The sequence below is a fragment of the Artibeus jamaicensis genome, unplaced genomic scaffold (assembly GCF_021234435.1).
Source record: "Artibeus jamaicensis isolate MK-2021 breed Jamaican fruit bat unplaced genomic scaffold, CSHL_Jam_final contig_793, whole genome shotgun sequence".
NCBI lineage: Eukaryota > Metazoa > Chordata > Mammalia > Chiroptera > Phyllostomidae > Artibeus > Artibeus jamaicensis.
In genome coordinates, this window is record NW_026521975.1 from 11,856,198 (window position 1) to 11,871,081 (window position 14,884).

The 14,884-nt window shown below is 35.9% G+C and overlaps 1 protein-coding gene across 10 annotated transcripts in view; it reads left to right on the forward strand.

Annotated features, from left to right (window-relative positions):
• Window positions 1-14,884, forward strand: part of ZNF148 (zinc finger protein 148) — a 128,635-nt gene that overhangs the window by 33,316 nt on the left and 80,435 nt on the right. For 7 of the 10 annotated variants that reach the window (XM_037132036.2, XM_037132066.2, XM_037132057.2 and 4 more), the window contains one exon: window positions 7,029-7,109. The exons of 2 other annotated variants lie outside the window; for them this stretch is intronic. The gene's annotated coding sequence lies outside the window, so the exon portion shown is untranslated. The remainder of the gene's footprint in view (window positions 1-7,028; window positions 7,110-14,884) is intronic. One more of the 10 variants, XM_037132072.2, reaches the window with a different exon arrangement.

Below are 14,884 nucleotides of genomic sequence, written 5' to 3' on the forward strand. Positions count from 1 at the left end.
TCCCCTGCTCCATCTCCCCCTCTTTCCCCCCCTCCACTGATAACCCTCCATGTGATCTCCATTTCTGTGATTATTGTTACTGTTCTAGTTGTTTCCTTAGTTTGTGTTTGTTTTTATTTTTTAGGTTTAGTTGTTGATAATTGTGAGTTTGTTGTCATTTTACTGTTCATAGTTTTTAATCTTCTTTTTGTTAGATAAATCCCTTTAATATTTCATCTAGTAAGGGCTTGGTAATGATGAACTCCTTTAACTTGACCTTATCTGGGAAGCACTTTATCTGCACTTCCATTCTAAATGACAGCTTTGCTGGATAGAGCAATCTTGGATGGAGGTCTTTGGATTTCATGACTTGGAATACTTCTTTCCAGCCCCTTCTTGCCTTAAGGTCTCTTTTGAGAAATCAGCTGATAGTCTAATGGAACTATTTTGTAGGTAGCGCTCTCCTTTTCTCCTGCTGCTTTTAATATTCTCTCTTTAATCTTGGGTAACTTAATTATGATGTGCCTTGGTTGGTGTGTTTCTTCTTGGAACCAAATTATTTGGGACACTGAGCTTTCTGGACTTGGGAGTCTACTTCCTTTGCCAGAATAGGAAGTTTTGCTTCATTATGTTTTCAAATAAGTTTTCAGTTTCTTGCTCTTCTTCTTCTCCTTCTGGCACCCCTATGATTTGGATGTTGGAACATTTAAAGTTGTTCCAGAGGTTCCTCAGCCTCTCCTCATTTTTTTGAATTCTTATTTCTTCATTCTGTTGTATTTGGATGCTTATTTCTTTTGTTACAAATCACGGATTTGAGTCCTGGTTTCCTTCCCTTCACTGTTGGTTCCCTGTATATTTTCCTTCATTTCACTTTGTATAGCCTTTATTTTTTCCTTCATTTTTTGACCTCAGTCATTTCTTTGAGCATACTGATTACCAGTGTTTTGAACTCTACATCTGGTAGGTTACCTGTCTGCTAATTGCATAGTTCTTTTTCTGGAGTTTTGATCTGTTCTTTCATTTGGGCCATATTTCTTTTCACATGCCTGTTATATAGTAAGGGGCGGAGCCTTACGTATTTGCCAGGGTGAAGCAACCCTCTTCATTGTGTTGTGGCATTATATATTGGGGAGGGGTCAGAGGGAACAATGCAGCCTGCTAGCTTGCTTGCTCTTGCCCCATTTTCTGCTACTTCTTTCACTTCCCACAAGTGGATTGTGCTCCTTCAGGTATTGATTCCTAGGTGGGTGGGCTTATGTACCTTCTAGGACTCTGTGGGCCTCTCCAAGGACTCTCTTATGAGACTGGGAATGTCTCCTGCTGCCACATTGCCCACAGGTTTTTATAGCCAGAGTTTTTTGAGGCTATTTTCCCTAGCTAGAACCCTGGATTGTGTGGTTTGTCTCACTCCCCAGTTCTTCCTCCGGGTTTATCTTCCTCCGGGTTCCTCTGGTGGGCCCGCCAGCTGCCGCTCCTTGACACACCACTTCTCCGCCCCTCTTCCTCTCTGTGCCTCCTACGGGTCTGGATGAATGTTTCTTCTTTAACGCCTTGGTTGTCAGACTTCCATGAAGTTTGATCTTCTGGCAGTTCTGGTTGTTTCTGCTTTTAAATTGGTTGTTATCCTTCTTTTGGTTGTGCTAGGAAGTGAAGCATTTCTGTCTACACCTCCATCTTAGATCTTTCTTATATTAAATTTTATTTGCCTTAGAAGTTAATATTCTTGATAATTTTTGTGGAGATTTATTAATACTTTTCTTATGTGGGCTTTGATAGATTAATTCACAAAGCCTCATCTTTCACTTTCTTTTCTAGGCACAGATGACAGTTGAAATAATTCGGTAGACTGAAAGTACACCCTGCAAACAAAATAAAGATACAGTTTGAAAATTACTCTGTCGGGTAAAAGTTATCCTAGAACCAAATTATGAAGCATGTGAAATAACCGAAAGAAACTAAAGAAACTCTTCCTACTTATTGTAAAGTGCTTGTAATTTTTGTAGCTTTTCTATCTGAGTACTTCTGAAATTTTTTTATTAGCATTCTTTTATAACAAAGACTGGAAATTTAGTTAGGTTGGATTAAACCATTCTTTGGATTGCTAAGAATTATTGTTTTCTGTTTGGTGACAGTGTTTTTTAAAATTTACAGTAGACTTTTCAGTAGGTTGATTGTCTTTACTTTCAAGACCTTCAAGCCTTTTTAGGGGCATTATTAGGCTGAAGGGTAATGTTGCCAGAACCCCACAAGACTGGTTTTAATACCAGGTTCCGCTGTTTTGTTGGGTTAATGCGACTTCCCCAGATGCCTTATTGTCATCTGTGATTCCATAGTTGAGAGATGGTATTGTGTGGTGCTTTAGCTTGGTTTCCTGGATTGGAGTTCAGCTTTATTTAATCATTTAACAAATACTAAGTGTCTACTATTTGCAAGACACTGTTTTGGGCCCGTGAGATGTATCTGTGAATCAAACAAAAATTCCTGCTCTTGTGGAGCTTATAGTTGAGTGCAGTAAAAAATATAAACATCATAAATAAGTAGGTTATATAATATGTTAAGAGGTGGTAAGTACTATACAAAATGTATTACGGATCAGAGGGGGATTAGGTGAGTGTATGTAGGGATAGGTTACAGTTTTAATGTCATGGCAGGAAAAAGCCTCATTAACAAGATGATAATTGAGTGGAGACTTGAAGTAGGGAGGGACTTTTAGTTCTGAGTATCTCTGGGGGAAGTGTTTCAGGCCTAGGAATAGGCCACGCAGGAGGCCCTGCGGGTGGTAGCACGAGAGACGGTCTGTGAAGATAAGGTCTGGTCAGTGAGGCTCGAGTGGAGTGAGCTAGAATTAGGGGTGTCCAACCTGCCCCCCATGAGCCGCATGTGGCCCAGGATGGCTGTGAATGCAGCCCAACACAAAATCGTGAATTTACTTAAAACATTATGAGATTTTTTGTGTGTGTGATTACGAGTCATAGTGTATTTAATGCGTGGTCCAAGACAGGTTTGTCTTTTTTCAGTGTGGCCCAGAGACGCCATAAGGTTGGACACCCTTGGAAGATGAGGCCTGAAAGCTGACAGGGTGCTGGTGATGGTGGTGCTGGGGAGCAGGGATGGCTCAGTAGATTATATACTTTTATAAAGACTTGGGTTCTGCCCACTGTTAGTGTTATAACCTTTGGTAAGTTATTTAACCTTTCAGTTTTCTGTAAAATGTGAATAATAATAGCACCAATTGGATAGGTTTGTTGTTTGGTTTAAGTGAGTTAATACACACAAAGTCTTAGGAACACTACTAAGCAAAGTCCAAAGCATTTTTAAATGTGGAATCAGCATTAAAAGTCCCTTCCTCCTTTTCTTTTGGAATGGTGGCAAAGGGAGAATTAATTCCTCTCCGCTTTGCTTTTTCTACAATAAATTACTTAAAGTTCAGTTACAGCACTTAGCATATTTACATTATTATCACAAACATTTGTTGTTTGTGTACTTACTATCTTTGCTAAATTATGAACTCTTTTGGGTAGAAACCATGGTATTTTGTGCATGTCTTAAAAATCTTACTTAGGTAGTATATTGTACATACATATCAAGTGATCAAAAACGTTGACTCAGTGACAAAAATGTTGGCTTAAATAATAAATCAGACCACCTGCTGGCAAGTTTATTGGAATATTGCCTGTCTAATCAAAATGAAAAAAAAAATTTGAGATTGTTTTATATCTTTAGAGAGAAAGGAAGACAGGAAGAATAGGAGGGATAGAAACACTGATGAAAGAGAGACGCATCCATTGGTTTTGCCTCTTGCATGTGTTTCAAGCAGGCACCAGGCCTGCAACCCAGGCCTTCCCGACTGGGAATCAAACCAGACACCTTTGGCTTTGCAGGACCCCACCCAGCCAACTGAGCCACGCTGGTCAGGGCCAAAATGTAGTAATTTTAGTTTGGGTAAGGATAATAGTGAATGGTCCCTGTAAAATATTTCATTAATTTTTCTTTCTGCACCATAGTTATTGAATTGGTATTGGTGGAAAACTGCCTTAATGATTAAGTAAGTGTGAAGGGTCATACCATGTAAAATGGAGTGCCTGTTTTTACTGTCGTATGGATCTATTAGCATTTATATTGACTAAAAATAAACATCTTGATTAATAGCATAAATATAAAATTTCTACTTTAAAGTGTGTTTTTAGTCTTTATTTGAGTGTTTATATGTATACAAATGGTTATAATTAGGGAACATTTAGTCAGTAAAATCTTGAATCAGAAGAATTGCTAAGGGAGAATATAAGTGGGAGAGTGGCAGGAAAAGGAGCTTCCTCCCTTTCATTTGGTGCTACAGGTTTTAGTTTCTGGCTTGGTAGGTTCTTCTCCCCATTCTCGGTGGAGAGGAGTGGGAGAAGAAAGAGAGGGATAGGAACTTGGAAGCAGAAGTGAAGTTGGTGGATAATGCCAAATGAGCTAGAGTTCTAGAGACAGACCTGTGGCAGGTGAGTTAGGGGAAATCGTGGGTTTCCATAGTAGAGGAAGGGTTGTGGTGGCAAAGATATTTGAAAATTTCTGATAGTAGACTTAGACTTTGAGGTTGTATTATTTTGTACATGTTCATGTGGGAGAGAGGCACACTTATTTTTCCTTCTTCACTATTTTATTTTTTGTTTCTCTTTTAACATGCCTAGTCTAGATATGGTCTTCGACATACGACAGCCTTAATTTATGCCTTTTAAATAAAAAAGTAACATTTCAAAAACATTGTTCAGTCTGTGGATATTATTGTATTATGAGATGACTTATGTAATATGATTGTGGACTAGATATATCCAGTCAACTTTAAAAAGACTCAGAATGTAATACTGAAATGTATAATTAGAAGACATTTTTATTTCCTGTACGCAGCGTTTGCCATGCTTATTCTGTCAACTTTATTTCTGTAGCTATGTTAGAAATACTAAAAGTTGAATACAGTAAAGAACATTAGAATAGTGAGTAGCAGTGTGGTGCAGATACTGTTTTGGTTTTACCTGTTCTTAATGTCTACGACAGTAACATAATGTGCCACGTAATGTTCCCTGCAATGATGGGCCCCATTTACAACCTTAGTCCCATAAGGTTATAATAGAACTGAAATTCACCTAGTGACAGAGGAGCTGAAAAATTCCTATGGACTAGTGATGCCCTAGCCCTCCTAAGGATCTGTTGGTCCTGAGTTCCTGGCATAACACATTGCACAAATACTTAACCATTGTGTTACAGTTGTCCATAGTAGTTAGTGCAGTGCTATGCTGTACAGGTTAGTAGCATAAGAGCTGTAGGGGAACAGTGGGTTGCCCTCAAAGTATGTCTGTTTGGCATAGGATTATTTTAGGCTGGTTAATTTTAAGAACTTGAAGACATAAGAAAAGTTCTGAAAATGAAGTAGAAGTTACACTTTGTAAAAGATACTTAGATTAGTAAGGGAGATTTCCATATGTAAGGTTTCTCCTTCAAGTTCTTAGATGGAAGGGGAGGGATGATCTTATCTCTAGACACTTATCAATTTCAGAAGATCCCGCTCTATAACAACCTTACTTACTTACCCTTGTTTACTGACTGACTCCATCCAAGCCACATCTTTTGTCTTCAGTAAAGATGGTATTTAAAGTGGTGGCTTCAGCCATTTTGGGAGTCATCGGTTTTCCTGGGTCTCTCCCATTTATATAGGAGGTATAAATGCTATTAGACTTTTGTTTTTCTCCTGTTAATCTGTCTTTCATTACAGGGGTGTCTCAGCCAAGAACCCAGAAGGGAGGAGGGGAAATTATTTTTCCTCCCTTACGGAGCAGGAGACTATTCTATGCAGCCTAGGTGCACAGTAGATTATACCCTCTGGGTTTGTGGAGTGCACTCTGTGGTGTTGGCACAGTGATGAAACAGCCTAATGACACATCTTTTAGATAGACCGCATCCCTGTGGTTAAGTGGCACATAAGATTAATATATTTAATGGCCTTTATTATCTTTTTGATACTATCACTATAGAAATATATTTTTTAAAGTTTTACATAATTGAGAACAATGGCATATACGCTCTTTTGAATGGGAACAAAACTTTGAGGCAGGCAATTAAGAACTTAGTAGAAATACGTTATTTTAAAATAGATTTCTTTAGTAATTAGTGTAGGAACAAAACTACTGATCTGCTTGGGACTAGAAAATGCTGAATTATCAGAAGGCTATAGTGTTTGTAATCCCTTGATAAAATTATATGACACAACTTTGAAATAATATACTTGGTTATTTTGTACAGATTTGAAGTTCCCTTAATTTTTCTGCCTTTATAGCTGCATTGATTTGCAAAATCTTTACTGAGCCCTAAGAAATGTGTTAGTGCTCCTATATAAAATACTTGATTATTTCCAAATAAAAAATTACATCTGGCTTATTGTTTGTTTCCAATAAAATGTCAGCTTTCGATCTTATCCATTTACTGTGCCAGGAAAAAGTGCCCAGTCACAGACACGGTGTGTCCAGTGCCGATGCAGCATTCACGCAGGGTGTTCGTTTTCTGTTTAAACGTGCAGATCATTTTGGCATTATTAAATATCTTTGCTTTAAAAGTTTTCAATACTTAGTACTTTTTATTTTTAGAAATGACATTCTTAATATATTTAGACTTTTGAGCTGTGGGAAATGTTATGGTGGGATTTCATTAAGAAATAGTACTGTTGGAGTAATGGAGAATATGAGCATAAGATTTTAGTGAAGCACATTTTATGCTGTTTCCTATTTTAAGTTGTTTAAGATAATTTTAGATTTATTGCCCTGATTTTAAAGAAATCTTAATCCTCAATTAGAAGTTAAATTTGAAAAGTCCAGTTAGTGTCAGGGTCATTTCTTTGTGATATCATTTAACACTAAGCGTTATTTGATACTAATTTGATTTAATTCAATGTATCTGCCATGGAAAAATTTTTGTTAGACTTAGCATGTTTAGGTATAAAACTACTTGACCTAACTTTGAGAACATGTCTAATCCTGATTCTTTTGGGGGTAACCGGTATTTTTACACTTTTGTAGGATAGAGGGAGGAATCAACAGCTTGGAAATTCAGCCAAGTGATCTGGCGGGATGGGCATTTGCCTGACATATTTCATAAAGGTAATTCAGTATTGTTTTACTCAGTCTTTGTTACCTGTGTTTGTTGCCCATGTGCTTGCACATAAACTCACCTGTAACAACTGCATTTAGTAGGCAGTCCCTCTTCCTTTTATCCCCAGTTGTGTAACGTGCACATAGCATACCACTATATAGAGATTCAGCACCTGTGCATCGAAGTGAATTAATGCTCTTAGTTTTGTAAGATGAAGATCATTATCTTTTCTTACTTTAGTAGATTACTTGCATGTTTCTTTTTAGGCCCTGTTTCCCTTATTTTAGGAACATAGATGATCCTCTCCTTTCTCCTCATAGTAGCTTGTGTTGATGCATATATTGGACCTATGCTTTACCTTTAAAAGTGAAAGAAAATTAAATGCTTAACGGTTTTCAGGGTATTTACATCTCTCTCAGTGGCATACATTCTCATGTCTCAAAATCTTATTTGAGAATTCTTCTAAAATGAGAATGTGAAAATACTGCCATTTTAGTGGCCATATTTTCAGGGTTTTTTCCCCCACATTTTCTGGTAATTGTCATATTCAGCATTTGTCCTTCCTTAACAAGGGCTTACTATAAGAAGAATACACACTGATGCAGTAGAGAATGTTATAAGGTTAAAGGAAAAAAGGCTTTCCTCATTCTAGTTCACTGCAAACATTTGTGTGTGTGTGTGTGTGTGTGTCCTTTTAGACGTTTCGTATAGACGTTTCGTATATGTGTGCAAGCATTTATATCTCTACCTGTATTTACATATTCTTTACACAGATGAGATCATACCATACATATTGTTCAACAGCATGTCTTTTTTGTTGTGACTAACTCCTGTGTCTTTGCATGTTATTCCTTATTTTATCCTCTGTAGTATTCCAATAATTGGGTGTACCATAATTATTTTAACTGGTCACCCTTTTATGGATATTTAGGTTTTTAGTTTTTTCTGTAATAAATGCTAGTATAGTGAATGTTCTTTGGGTATGTCTTTGTACACATTTTAAAGTACATTTACAGTATGAATTCTTAAGGGAAATATTGGTCCAAAGTATATCTACATTTAATAATTTGATGGATGAATTGCCTAACGACAAAGATTGCCCTGGTATCAGTAGTCTCGGAAAATGGAACTCCACTTTGACAGTACTACTTCGGGTCAAACTTTTTAATATTTGTCAGATTTTGTTGTATTCCATTTCAAATTATGGTTATAAATGAGAGAGAGCACTTTTCCCAGTATTATTGGCCATGTGTATATTTTTCAGTGATCTTTTTGGTCATGTGCTGAGCCCCTTGTCATTTGTCAGGCAGGTTATTTCCACTGAGGTTTTGCTTATCTTTTGATTTTGTTTTTTGCCCTACAGAAGTTTTAATTTTTTAATGCTTGAATTTAATGATCTTTTTCTTCATAGCAGGTGGTGGGAAGGTTTCTGTGTAAGGTTTAAAAGGTCTTCACCATTTAGTGATCCCTCCACATTGTAACATCTCTAAATCAAATGACTCACTGCTTCGTCATAGTGTGACAAACTAGTTTCTTTCTCAGTAACACATAAATTAGTTGTGTATGTTGAGATTGGTAGTTTTAGATTCAGTGAACTATGCTACTTGAATAAAAGTTGTGCAGATTTCTTATTACTTTTTATGGTTTAAATTGTTTGAAATTGTGTTATGTGGAAAATATGTGGTATAACCAATGGATGTAGACATCCAGCTTTACTTTTTTCCAGATGACTAACCAGTTGTCCTCTTCCGGTTATTAAATGATGTATTTTTTAAAAAAATTCTCACCCGAGGACATGCTTATTGATTTTAGAGAGAGGGGAGGGAAGGGAGAAATGGGGAAAGAGAGAAACATCAGTGTGAGAGGAACATCGGTCGGTTGCCTTTTGTAGGCACCCGGACTGGGAATGAACCCACATCCTAGGCATGTGCCCTAAACAGGAATTGAACCCACAACCTTCTGGTTTGTGGGATGATGCCTAATCAACTGAGCCACACCAGCCAGGGCAAATGATGTATTTCTTTTCTATGTATTTGAAATGCCGCATTTATCATATACTGCATTTCCACGTTAATGGTTGGGGGGAGTTTATTTCTGAAATCAGTCCTGTTCATTTCCTCTGCCCGCCTGTTTTTGTATTGATAGTTTGAAAAGAATTCACTAAAGGAAGTGCTTAGAAAAATAATTTGCATAATTAATTTTTTGTACAAATAATAGACATCAGGACTAATAATGGAAGAAAAGGTATACATTCATAGTAACAAAAAGATAAAAATGCCTAGGAGCAATCTGCTTGAAAAATTCGAAGCTCTGCTGAGGGATAAGAAAAGAAAATTTGAATCAGTTCAAATTTTGATGGGAAGATACGATATAAAGCTGTCATTTCACTCTAGAAATAGAATCGATTTCTGTATAATTGATCTAATATCATGTGAACTTGCTGAGTTTGTTTCTTGGGACTGTGCTGAACTTATTTATTAGTTCTTGTAGCATTTTTTGTGGATTCATTGGGAAGTTTCTATGTACAGAGTCATTAGAGAAAGAAAACTTTTTTTTTCTTCCTTTCTGATCTGGATGCCTTAATTAATGAATGCCTGCTTTCTTTTACCAGCTCGAACCTTCATTGTTGAATGGAAGTGGCTAAAATGGGCATCATGATTTTTACAAGAAAAACTTTGTGTTTAACCATTAAGCATGATGTTACTTGTGGGTATTTTGTGGATGCCTTTTATCAGGTTGTGGAAGTTCTCTTCTAGTATTAAGATTGATGAATTTTTTTTATCATGAATGCGCATAAAGTTTTGTCAAGTGCTTTTTTCTGTCTTTTGAGGTAACCATGTAGTTTTTGTCTGTTACTGTCTTAATATAGTGTATTACATTACTTGATTTTTTGAAAGTTAAACCAATTTTTCATTTTTGGGGCAAATCTACTTGGTTATGGGGTATAGGCTCTTTTACATGTTGCTGGATTTAGTTTGCCAATATTTTGTAAACATTTTTTTATATCTTTGTTTATGAGAGACATTGGTGTGTAGTTTTCATGTGATGTCTTTGTCTGACTCTGGTATCAGTCAGGGTTGATAACTCTAGCTTTGTAGATTGAGCTGCAAAGTGTACCCACTTCCTCTCTTTTGTGAAGAAATTTGTGAAGGATTGATACTTTTTCCTTAAATATTTGAGGGAATTCATCAGTGAAGCCATTTGGGCTTGGTCTTTTTTTTTCCCTCTCTTTTTTTGGGGGGATAAGATTTTTAAGAATTCAGTTTGTTTATTTGTCATAGTTTTTTTTTTGTCTCTAGTCAGTTTTGATACTGTATCTTTTTAGAAACTTGTCTGTTTCATAAAAGTTGTCTCATTTATTAGCATAAATTTACTTATAATATTCCTCCCCTTTTAATTATTTTAAAATTATTTTATTGAAGTACAATTGACATGTAACATCTTTGTTTCAGGTTCTTAGAATAATTTGGGGACGAGGGGTCAGACTGATGTTCCTTCTCTTATTCCTGATTTTAGTAATTTGTGTTTCTTTTTCTCTTTGATTTTGATCAGTTCACCTAAAAAAGTTTTTAAAAGGGGAGGGGAGAGAGGAAGGGAGAGAAACGATGATTAGTTGCCTGTGGTAAGTGTTCCCAACGGGAACCAAACCCACAACCCAGGCACGTGCCCCTGCCAGGAATGGAACTGGTGACTCTTTGCTTTGTGGGATGGCTCCCAGTTGACCCACACTGGTCAGGGCTGATTTTTTTTTTTTTTTTTTTTTAAGAGCCTAGTTTTTCTCTAATTTTCTGCTTTGTAGTTCATTACTTTTTGCTGTCATTTTTATTATTCCCTTTCATGTTATAGGACTTAGTTTGCTCCTTTGCTGTTTTGTTAAGGTGAAAGCTTATATTATTGATGAAACATTTTAAAATATATATACTTAAAGTTATAAATTCCCATAGATTTTGATACTTTTTGTTTTTATTCAGTTAAAAATATTATCTCATTTCTCTTTTAATTTCTTCTTTGACCCATATATTATTTAGAAGTATAAAATTTAATTTCCAAACACTTGAGGATTTTCTAGTTTCTAATTTAATTGATAGCTAATTTAATTCTGTTGTAGTTGGAGAACATACTTTGTATGACTTCAGTCCATTTACATCTGCCTTGGAGAGTGTTTCCTGTGCTTGAAAACAATACACTTTTGTTGGCGGGAGTTTTCTGTATATCCCAGTTAAGTCTAGTTGGTTAAGAGTACCATTCAAGTTTCCTGCATTGCTAATTTCTGTCCAGTTACTATCAATTATTTAGAGTGAAATCCCCCACTATGATTGTTTGTTTGTTTTTTAACACTTTTCAGTGATGTCAGTTATTGCCTCATTATTGGGGGCTCTGCTTTGTTTTTGGGTGCATATACAGTTACAGTTATTATGGTGTCTTCCTGACTGACTCTTTACCATTATGAAATGTTTTTCTTTGTCTCCAGTAATATTTGTCTTAGAGTCTATTTTGTTAAATAGTTTTTCAAAGATTATATTTATTTATTTTTAGAGAGAGGGGAAGGTGGAGAGAAAGAGGGAGAGAAACATCGACTGGTTGCCTCTTGTACTTGCTCTGACTGGGACTGAACTGCAACCCAGGCATGTGCCCGACCAGGAATCGAACCTGTAGCCTTTCACTTTGTGGGGTGACACCCAACGGAGCCACACTGGTCAGGGCTATTTTGTTTAACATTAATACAACTATTCCAGCTCTCTTATGGTTACTGTTTTCACAGTATATCCTTCTCTGCCCCCACCTCCCATCTTTTTCTTTCAGTCTTGAATGTAAAGTGTGCCTTGTTGACAGCATATAATTGAATCTTTTTGTGTGTGTGTGCATTCTGACAGACTCTTGCCTTTCCACTGGGCTGTTTAGACCATTCACATTCAATTACAGACATGGTTGGGTTTATATTTGCCATTTGTCTTTTATGGTTTTTGTTACTCTGTGCCTCCTTTTGTGTTAAATATTTTTTAGTGTACTATATTACTCCATTTTTGTTTACTAAATATAGTTGAAGGTATTTTCTTTGTGGTTGCTATAGGGTTTACAATGTGCATTCTATCACTATGCTTAATATTAACACTAACTCAGCATCACTAAAATACAGGAACTTTGCTCCAGGATAGCTCCATTTTCTCCTTTCACTGTTATATATATTGCATCTATAAATGCTGTAAACTCAGCAACACAATGATATTATCATTGCTTTATACAGCCTATGTCTTCTAAAGATGTTAAGAGAAGAAATGAGAAAAATATAGTCATGTGTCACTTAATGATGGGTATACGTAATAGAAATGTGTTGTTACACAATTTTATTGATGTACTCACCTTATAGAGAGCACTTACACAAACCTTGATGGTATAGACTGCTGCACAACTAGACTGTATGATATAGCTTATTGCTTCTAGACTATAGACCTATACAGTATGTTATGTACTGAGTGCTGTAGATATTGTTGATGCATTGTGGTGTGTTACAATGGCTAAGACCTTAGTAAATGAAATTTTTCACCTCCATATAATCTTAAGGGACCACTGTCATATACGTGGTCTGTCACAGACCCAAATGTTATTTGGGACACATGACTGTATTTTAACCCACATATTTGCCATTTTTGCCATTTCTGGTGGTTTTCTTTCTTCCTGTGTATTTGAGTCTGGTGTCTTTTCCTTTCAGCTCATGCACTGCCTTCAGTATTTCTTACTAGGCAGGTCTGCTAGCAAAAAATTCTCTCAGCCTTAGTTTATCTGAGACCATATGATGCCTTTATTTTTGAAGGATAATTTTGCTGCTTTGCTGGTTGACAGCTTTTTTCTTCTAGTACTTTGAATATGTGATGCCACTGTCTTCTGGCCTTCATTGTTTGTGATGGAAAGTTAGCTCTGAATTGTGCTGATAGTTCCTTGCACATGCTGAGTGACTTTTCTCTTTATGCTTGCTAGATTTTTCTTGAGTTTGTTTTCACCAGTTTGCTTATGATGTGTTTTGGTGTGGTCTTTTGTGTTTATTCTACTTTAAATTCATTGACCTTCCGAGACCTGTAAATTTGATTTCTTTTAAAAAATTAAATCTGGGATGTTTTGGCTAGTATGTTATTTAAAACATATTTTTTTCTGCTCTTTCCTCTCTCCTTCTGGGACTCCAGAAATGTTGGTAAGTTGGTCTATGAGGCTCTGTACAATTTTCTTCAATCTTTTTTCTCTCTGTTCTTCACATTGGATAATTTCTACTCATGTGGCTGTCTTTAAGGTCACTGATGCTTTTCTGCCATTTTTACTTGTGACATAACTATAGTAAATATTTTGAAATCTCTGCTTAAACCAACATCTGGAGATATTCAGAAACTGCTTCTAATGACTGCTATTTTCATTAATATGAGTCATGTTTGCCTTTTTAAAAATATACATCTTATAATATATTGTTGAAAACTGGGCATTTTGTATAATTTATTGTAGCAATTCTAGGTTGTGACTCTTCTCCCGACAAGGTTGTCATTACTGTTGTCATTTTACTACTGTTTATATGATACTATCCTATTGAAAGAAAAGAAATTTCATTTTGGACAGAATTTTATGTGAAAAAAATTGACATGCATAAATATTCAGGAAAATTTCTAAATAGAAGGGTGCTGAGGATAAATAGCTTCATCACAATTGAAAGTTTTTAAAAATAAGGATAAAATGTTGGAATGTTTTTTAAAGTGAATTAATATACTTTCTGAAATTCAAAAATGTAATTATTACTGGTATGTTCTAGGTGAGAAAGACTATTCTTGCTTTTTCACCATTGTAAAAATTGATACAAAATCATAGGAGTTTTCATATGGTCTCCAAGCTTCCTGTGAAGGAGTATATATGAATTATTCTTGATGGATAGAAATCTAGTATTTTTAAAGACCTCTGTGGTAGGAAATTTCATAAACTCTTTAGTTTTTTATTAAGCTTAGAAGTGCTATCAGGAAGTTTTCTTCTTGTGTGTGTGCTTATATCTTTTTTTTTTTTTAGAAATAGTACATAGTCTCCCTATGATTATTTTCATCTTTTTGTCAGCTTTTCCTGTGAAAGATGAGCTTGCTGATTATGTTTCTGAAGCTAGGTATTTAATATAGTTTTTACAAGTGTAATCTTTTCTGTTGCAATTACACATGCATTCTGTACATGACTAGCTCTATTAGATATTTGTAAGGCTTACTGTTGGGTTTGCTTCTTTCTTTATTTCATAGATGTTACAGAGCAGATATGAATAGTGTTATGAAGTGGTTTCTTAATCTTTGTTTTCTCTCTTCTAACCTTTTAGGTCTATAACTTTGAATATCCTTTCACGTCCCATATCTTTGAATCTGTAAACTCCGGATATAGGCAAATTCTTCTTCTTTTTTTTTTTTTAATTTTATTTGTTTATTTTTAGAGAAGGGAAGGGAGGGAGAAAGAGAGGTAGAGGAACATCAGTGTGTGGTTGCCTCTTGAGTGCCCCCCATCAGGGACCTGGCCCACAACCCAGATATGTGCCCTGAGGGGGAATTGAACTGGTGACTCTGGTTCACAGTCTGGCCCTCAGTCCACTGAAGCACACCAGCCAGGGCTAGGCAAATTATTCTTTACAAGGCCAGGGTTATATCACAGTTACGACTTACCATTATATCATCCTAGTTTCAGACTTTAAAAACAAGTCATTGCACTGGTCATTCAAGCATAGCTTGTTATTTACAAAGAGTGATCACTTTATTTTTGGTACCAGTTTCTGCATATT